Here is a 6,766-nt window from a genome sequence, read left to right as displayed (position 1 = left end):
GAGCAATTTAGCCAGTGCAGTACAACTGCTAGCCTGGGGTCTTTAACGTGCATCACGCAGCAGTGATACACGACCGCACGCCGGTACGATGCTCATCCAGATCGAAACTGGCAGGGGTGGGCGTTGAACCCAGGATCCCTGGGTTCTGCAGCGCGAGCTTTCGCTCCACGTGCTCCGAGCTGGTGTGCGCTAGCCCACTCAGCCACCGATTTTTTTTTTCCTTATTGCCGACATCGACATACTGCAACCAAAAAGTTTCCCCTTAGTAAAGCCGTCTATTGCCACAACAATGTGCGTGTTGCTGCTCGTGCTGCGGACAAATCGGCGTAAATGGTCCACGTGGAGAGTTTCAAATGGCACGGCCGCTTTTTCGATTCTGTGTAGATTGCCTTTTTTTTCGGACAGAACCGACGCATCCTGGGAACCTAGTACACCTTGGTGAACAAAGCCATGGTCTTGTGGAGCGCGAAGTGTCCAACATCGTTGTGGCATCGTCGCTCGATCTGCCAGCGAGCTCCTTGTGGCACTACCCATTGTAGGCGCTCTTCTCCGTCATCGATAACTCTCTTTAAAAGCTTTCCCTCTGAGAGTGCGTAATCCTTCTCGATGCGCTGCGACTCCTTCGTTTTTGAGGGTTTCTTTAGGCTGTCCTTGATTCCCTGCAACGCTGGATCTGTCTGCTGAGCTAACACCAACCAATCGTCGTCGGACAGCTCTGTAAAAAAAAATGCTGGCGCCGATTGCGACATCCATTTATTCAGGTTCCGACACAGGAGCCCTGCTGAGAGCTTTGAAGTGGGCCATCTTATCTCCCGGTCGATATTACATTTCGAACGTGTAGCCCTGTAACCGCAGATACCACCTACTTATACATGGCACTAGGTCTCGCTTCGTCAGCGTGGTTCGCAAGGAGTTGCAATCAGTGATGAGAATGAACTAGATCCCATACAAGTAGGGCCGGAGCTTCGCAACTGTCCACACAACTGCTAATGCCTCGAGCTCGTAAGAGTGATATCGCTCTTCATCTTGCGTCGTGTGGCGGCTGACGTACATAACCGGTTGCATCAACCCGTCCGCTTGCTCTTGTAACCGTACTCCTCCAAGGCCAAACTTGCAAGCGTGTGTGAGCACCTCCGTTTTTGCACCGTGTACGTAGATTGCCACCGTAGGCTCACTCATCAGGCAGCTAAGCATCCGGAACGCAGCCTCCCCATTGGTTGTCCAGTACCCTATTTTCCTTTTACAATGCAGCGTGGTGAGTGGCTTTGCTATCGTGGCAAATCCAATCATAAAACGTCGGAAATAGCTGCACAAGCTGAGGAATCGTCGGAGGTCATGGACGTTTGTCGGTACTGGGAAATCGGAGATGTTCTTTAATTTGAGGCTGTTGGGTTTGATGCTCGAAGCCGAGATCTCGTATCCCAAGTAGGTGATTTTCTCTTGAAAGAAACATCACTTCTTTAGGCGCAGCGTGAGACCAGCGGTCCTCAGAACCTCGAGAACCTCACGTAGAACAATCAGACCCTCCTCAAATGTACCCGAAGGGATCAACAGGTCGTCGATGTAGGCCATGACTTTAGTGTTCCTGTGGGAGCCGAACACAGTGTTGATCATGCGCTAGAACACGCTCGGTGCATTGACTAAGTCAAAAGGCATGCCGGTGAATTCATAGCGTCAGTCGGGGGTGACAAACCCGGTCTTCTTTCGGCTTTCCTTGGAGAGGGGCACCTGATAGTAGCCAGATGCGTGATCGAGGCTAGTGTATGTATGTATGTAGTCTTTATTTCAGACGAAAGAGAAGTCTGGCGGGTTGGGATAAAAGGGGACAAACTTCTCTTCTGACGGGATCCAGCTCCTAGTTGTTCTACAGCACTCAGCACAAAACAAAAACAAAAAGATACTGAAATAAATTATATTGGCAACGGGCACATTTAGAAAATATAAATGAATGCAACTCAAAAGCCGGGATACGAACTGCAGATCATGAGAGACTTAAAATAGATGTTACAAGGTTATCTTTGAATGTCCGAAAGGAACCATTGTTTTGCACCATTCGAGCTATGGTAGGGTGTGTATTCAATGTATTCACACTGTTGTATTCAACAACCGTTTGTCGTGGAGCCTGTCAAGCTGGTCGTCGATTAGCGGGAGTGAATATCTGTCCTTGGTAATTTTGTTGAGAGCTCGGAAGTCAACACATAGCCGCTTCTCCCCTGTCTTCTTCGCCACCAGTAAGATAGGGCTTGCGAAGTCTGAGCTCGAATCTTAGACAACACCCTGCCTCCTTGAGTTCCTCGATCATGCTTCGGACAGTTTTTTTTTCCTCGGAGTATGCAAGGCGTATACGTTACAAGCGTATATTTCGTGAGTTCAATTTTTATTTCGGCTACATCAGTGTTCCCGATTTCAGACAAGAAAGTGGCAAAGCACTCACGGTATTCTTTGATCAGACCGACCAGTCTATCCCGTTGGGTTGGCGTCACGGAGGAGCCCATATTGACGTCCTTCGCCTCAGTCATGTTGCAGTACTGTTTTTCGTCACAGCCACTCTCCTCTGCTCGGGTACCACTCGTTGCACCACTCGGCTCGAACGACTCGCTCTCCTCCTTTAACCGTGATCTCATGATTTGCCGCATTCGCCACTGGCAGGACGTGTTCCTGGTTGTAGTTCTTCTTCAGAACACAATTCACGATACCGTGTTCCTGATCCCATCTTCCATAGTGCTGTTGGCTAACGAAGTTGTCTCTCGCTCGGATAGAGGGTTACCAAGTCCGCATAATTCGGAGGAATCACTGCAGCCTCTTTCACTCAGAGGCTCACTTGGTGCGGCGCAAGGTCAGGGATTCGGATGTTTCGCAGGGTTCCATCTTCCTCACCCGATTCCTCGCGCTTTTCGAAGATGCGGAGGTGTCTTCAGAACTGGTATGCTCGAATGCCCCCGGTTCGAATTAAGGCTGGTTCAGGCATCTGCGTTAGTTGCGTTCGCACGCAACCGAAACGACTGTAACGACAAAGTCACCGGGACCAGTGTTCGCCGTACACAGCATGGCAAGCGAGGCAAGGGGTAACTTCGCGAAGCAATTCACGAGTCACGGTTGTTGCGGTGTTTTGATCGTCACGGTTGTTTCGGTTTCATGCAGACGCAGTCGTTGGAAATGTGTGAACCAGCCATTAATCGACACCGGCCACGCGCAATAAGAAATTGCTCTTCCAATATGGCGTTTGAGGAAAGCATGCAGGTGCCCGACGCGGCCACTACGCCTCAAACAAGCGAGCATTAAATATAGAAAAACACGGAAAAAAAACAACAACAACAACAATTAAGGTTTGGTTTCGTGTCGACTGGTCGTTCGTACGCACAACCGAGGGAATCCATTCTGATTCGTCCCCGGTGCCCCCCCCCCCCCCCCCCCCCCCCTTTCCGCCAAGCGCAGTCCGGTCTCGGTGGTCGTCATGCCATTACCTAAACTTCGACAGATAATTGAATGTCGTCTTTACCACAGCTGTATATTGAGAGTTTAGCCATCCATTGGGAAGTAAAGGAGGCAAATGAGGAGGCGCCATTGGTTGAGAGCGGGCTGGGCCTGTTCCAGGGCGTCTTCACATATTCGAATGTGGCCAGCAAGAAGCCGCGAATAATGCGCTGGCGATTGTCACGAGAAACAAAATTAATAAGTGCGTCAGAGTAATTCCCGGTGACTGAAAATATAGTGCACGTGATTTTTTTATCACGGTCATGCAAAATCAAATTCCAGGAGAACGTTTGACGTGATCCGTACGCCAGGCGTTGAGGGCCGGAAAAATGTCGTCCGAGCGGTCAGACTCCGACCGAGCCAAAAAGAGTTCGAGCGGCACATTCGATTCTTACATTTTTTTGCATGATCCTAATCGGAACATCACGTGTACTATATTTTCAACCATGAAGAGTTACTCCATTTAACTCTTACGCGCTTATTAAAATTGTTTCTCGCTACCACCGCTAGGGGATTATTATTGGCTTTTGGTTCGCCAAGAGAGCACGTCACGCCTTCTATCTGCGTCTCGTGCACGCCCTGGCTCTACCCGCTCTTCCCATTGACCAAACTCATTCTATACACGGCTCTGGTCTTTACTAACCCCTTGCTAATTTTTTTTCGGCCACGAATAAAATGAAGATCTAAATAATGTTAAAAAATAATATAGACGGCAACACCCCATTGGCCGAATCTGCGTCCATTAACCACCCATCTAATTTATAAAACGCCCTTAGGAAACCAACCAAGTGCTGGTTTGCACGCGTATGAACGTGTTAATATTTTTATTGCCTGTATGATTCCCCCCGGAAAAATTAAGCTTAATTAAATGGCTGTTTTCCCGTATATTAGGGCCTTGAATTTGGTCAATAGTATACCGGTTTAGAATCTAAATAATGCTGGGAAGTTATACAGGAATGTATTATTGCTATATAACTCCCTTTACAAAACCGCCGATTGAAATGAACAAAAATAGTATCAAATGAACAAAAATAGTATGAAATGAACAAAAATAGTATTTTCTTTTACTGCTAGCTTCGCTCTTGATAATCCGTAGCTGCATCAAACTTTTGCATAACGATTATTCATTTATGTAAAATACCGTCCAGGTAGTTCATCGAAGAGGGGAATGAGATTCAGAAGACAATTACAGCGTGCACATATTGGTAGGAGCATATTTAAACGAAACGATATCGGTGATGTTAGCGATCAAAGCGGGAATGCGGGTCCTATCATTCGAAGTTCGAGTATAAAGCAAATACTAAAAATATTACGTTTTAAAATTAGGATTACGCAACCTTATGACTACAATCAATGCGAAAATAGATTTAGGATAGTGGATTTAATTAATTTATGACGAATTACAGTGTTCTTAGGAAAGATTTTATAAAAAAAAAAAAAACAGACACAAACGAAGGATTTTACGTCGATGCACTAAAAATGGCAGATCGAAAGAGTGTTTCATAGTGGTAACGCTAAGAGTACGGTGACATACTTTGTTTCAGCTTTGAAGACGCAGCCGACGCTACAAGGTAATGGAATCAATCAGTCAGCGTCAAAAAGTGCAAGTCACTGGATCTTTTCCGTTTACGATTGGTTTAGCAATGATAGAACACGCATGGAAACATGACGAACACCATGATCATGCATTTTTGACCTTGTATGATCAATCCTATCCGGTAGTTGCGTCAGCTGCGCCTGGACTTCAGGTGGAACCAAGTCGAGTTGTTTAGGATGAAGCGTACTAAGGGATTTTGGGCGGATTCAATTGAAGTAATTAGCGATGAACGACTGTGATGCCGCATGGCAGCAGCATGTTCTAATCTTGTGTTTGTAATGGCGATCTCACCCTAGATGAAACCCAATCTTGCTTTGCGGTTAATTCTGAATCAGAAAAGGAACTCTCCCACGATAGAACGGGCAGGAATTACTAAGGTAAGTTGGCGACTCAAGTGTGAGCCAGAATGCGAAAGCTACTGGTTCGTGACTTTTAAATTCCGTACCTTTCGCTCACTGCGCCTTCATACCGTTCGCTTGCAATCATCCGTACACATCTCCTGTATACGCAGCCAAGTCATCTTCACGAGGTGAATAAAGCGTGAGATTAATTAGGGACTGGAAAAGAGGACTGCGAATCAGAAACAAGTAAATTGTGTAAACTTTTTTTTTTTTTTTTACTCCACCGGAGTTGGCGCCATAAAAAGCGATTACTTCATGTTTTTTCGCGAGCGAAGGTCAGCCTATCTAAATTAGTGTGGATACTCTAAGTGAAATTATGAGGATCGTATTTTGTCCCAATCTAATTCTTCCGTTACGGCGGATGTTGTCTGTTGCAGGAACTCTTTCCCGTGCAAAGAATAGAACATTTACATTCGAAACCGAATTTCATTTCAGGACAACAAACTGGGCCGCGCAACCGGGTCATTTCGTAATGGCGAACACGCATGTGGACCTCACATGTTCGCTCAAGGACAACTGATATCTGCGACATATCTTGCGAGAAGATTGAGGTAAGAAGCCGACTCTTTTCGCTTTTTATCAACCTCCGAAATATTAATTTGCGGTCAGCGTTGTCAACAATGCCCTCGGACTATTCTTCGTTTTGACGAAGCCAAATGAACTCCAGGTTCGGTGTTTGATTTCCAGTGTCGATACGTCGCGTTCTCGAACGTGGAGATCCCCCGGGGATTAAAATCGGGGGTATCTATCGCCGGTCTTTAATGAAAGGAAGTTTTCGGCTGCGCATCCTCTCGCGGCCGATCCGCGTATCGCAATCGACGTGGCGGGGCACCTGCAAACGAACCGCTGACGGGGACTAAGGGATATTTGCCTCTGCGATTGAATGAGCGCTGAGAGAGCGGCTGCACGACCCCGGCGCCCCGCGACAACAACACACTTCGTTAGCTCGGCTGCCTTGATTCGCCGTGGCGAGTTCCGACCGAGGCCGCGAACTGCGCGGCGGGCAGGCCGCGTTCGACCGACAGCCAAATCTTGCCGGATCGAAGATGGCTTCCCTTTAATCAAAGCGGATCGGGCCGCTGGCTGTCGGGGATAAAACCGACCGGAAAACGTCGGTATACAGGCCTGGAAATCGCCTTGGTCGCCTGCTTTTATGTCGAGACCTCGGCGGCAAACACGGGCGTTAGTTGGATCTACGGGGGAGAGCTGGAGCTCCGATGCAAATGCCGCGAGAATGGGGCGAGACAAGCTTCCACTTGGCGACGAAAGGCCGCCGTTTCAGGTTGGGGGAGGG

The 6,766-nt window shown here is 47.7% G+C and overlaps 1 pseudogene; it reads right to left on the bottom strand.

The window, feature by feature from the left end:
• Window positions 1-425: 425 nt before the first annotated feature.
• Window positions 426-6,766, bottom strand: part of LOC121833718 — a 121,245-nt pseudogene continuing 114,904 nt past the window's right edge.

This window comes from Ixodes scapularis, unplaced genomic scaffold (assembly GCF_016920785.2).
Source record: "Ixodes scapularis isolate PalLabHiFi unplaced genomic scaffold, ASM1692078v2 PGA_scaffold9__187_contigs__length_104089568, whole genome shotgun sequence".
Taxonomy (NCBI): Eukaryota; Metazoa; Arthropoda; class Arachnida; order Ixodida; family Ixodidae; genus Ixodes; species Ixodes scapularis.
The sequence above is the reverse complement of the archived record's forward strand: the minus strand, read 5'-3'. Positions and strand labels throughout refer to the sequence as shown.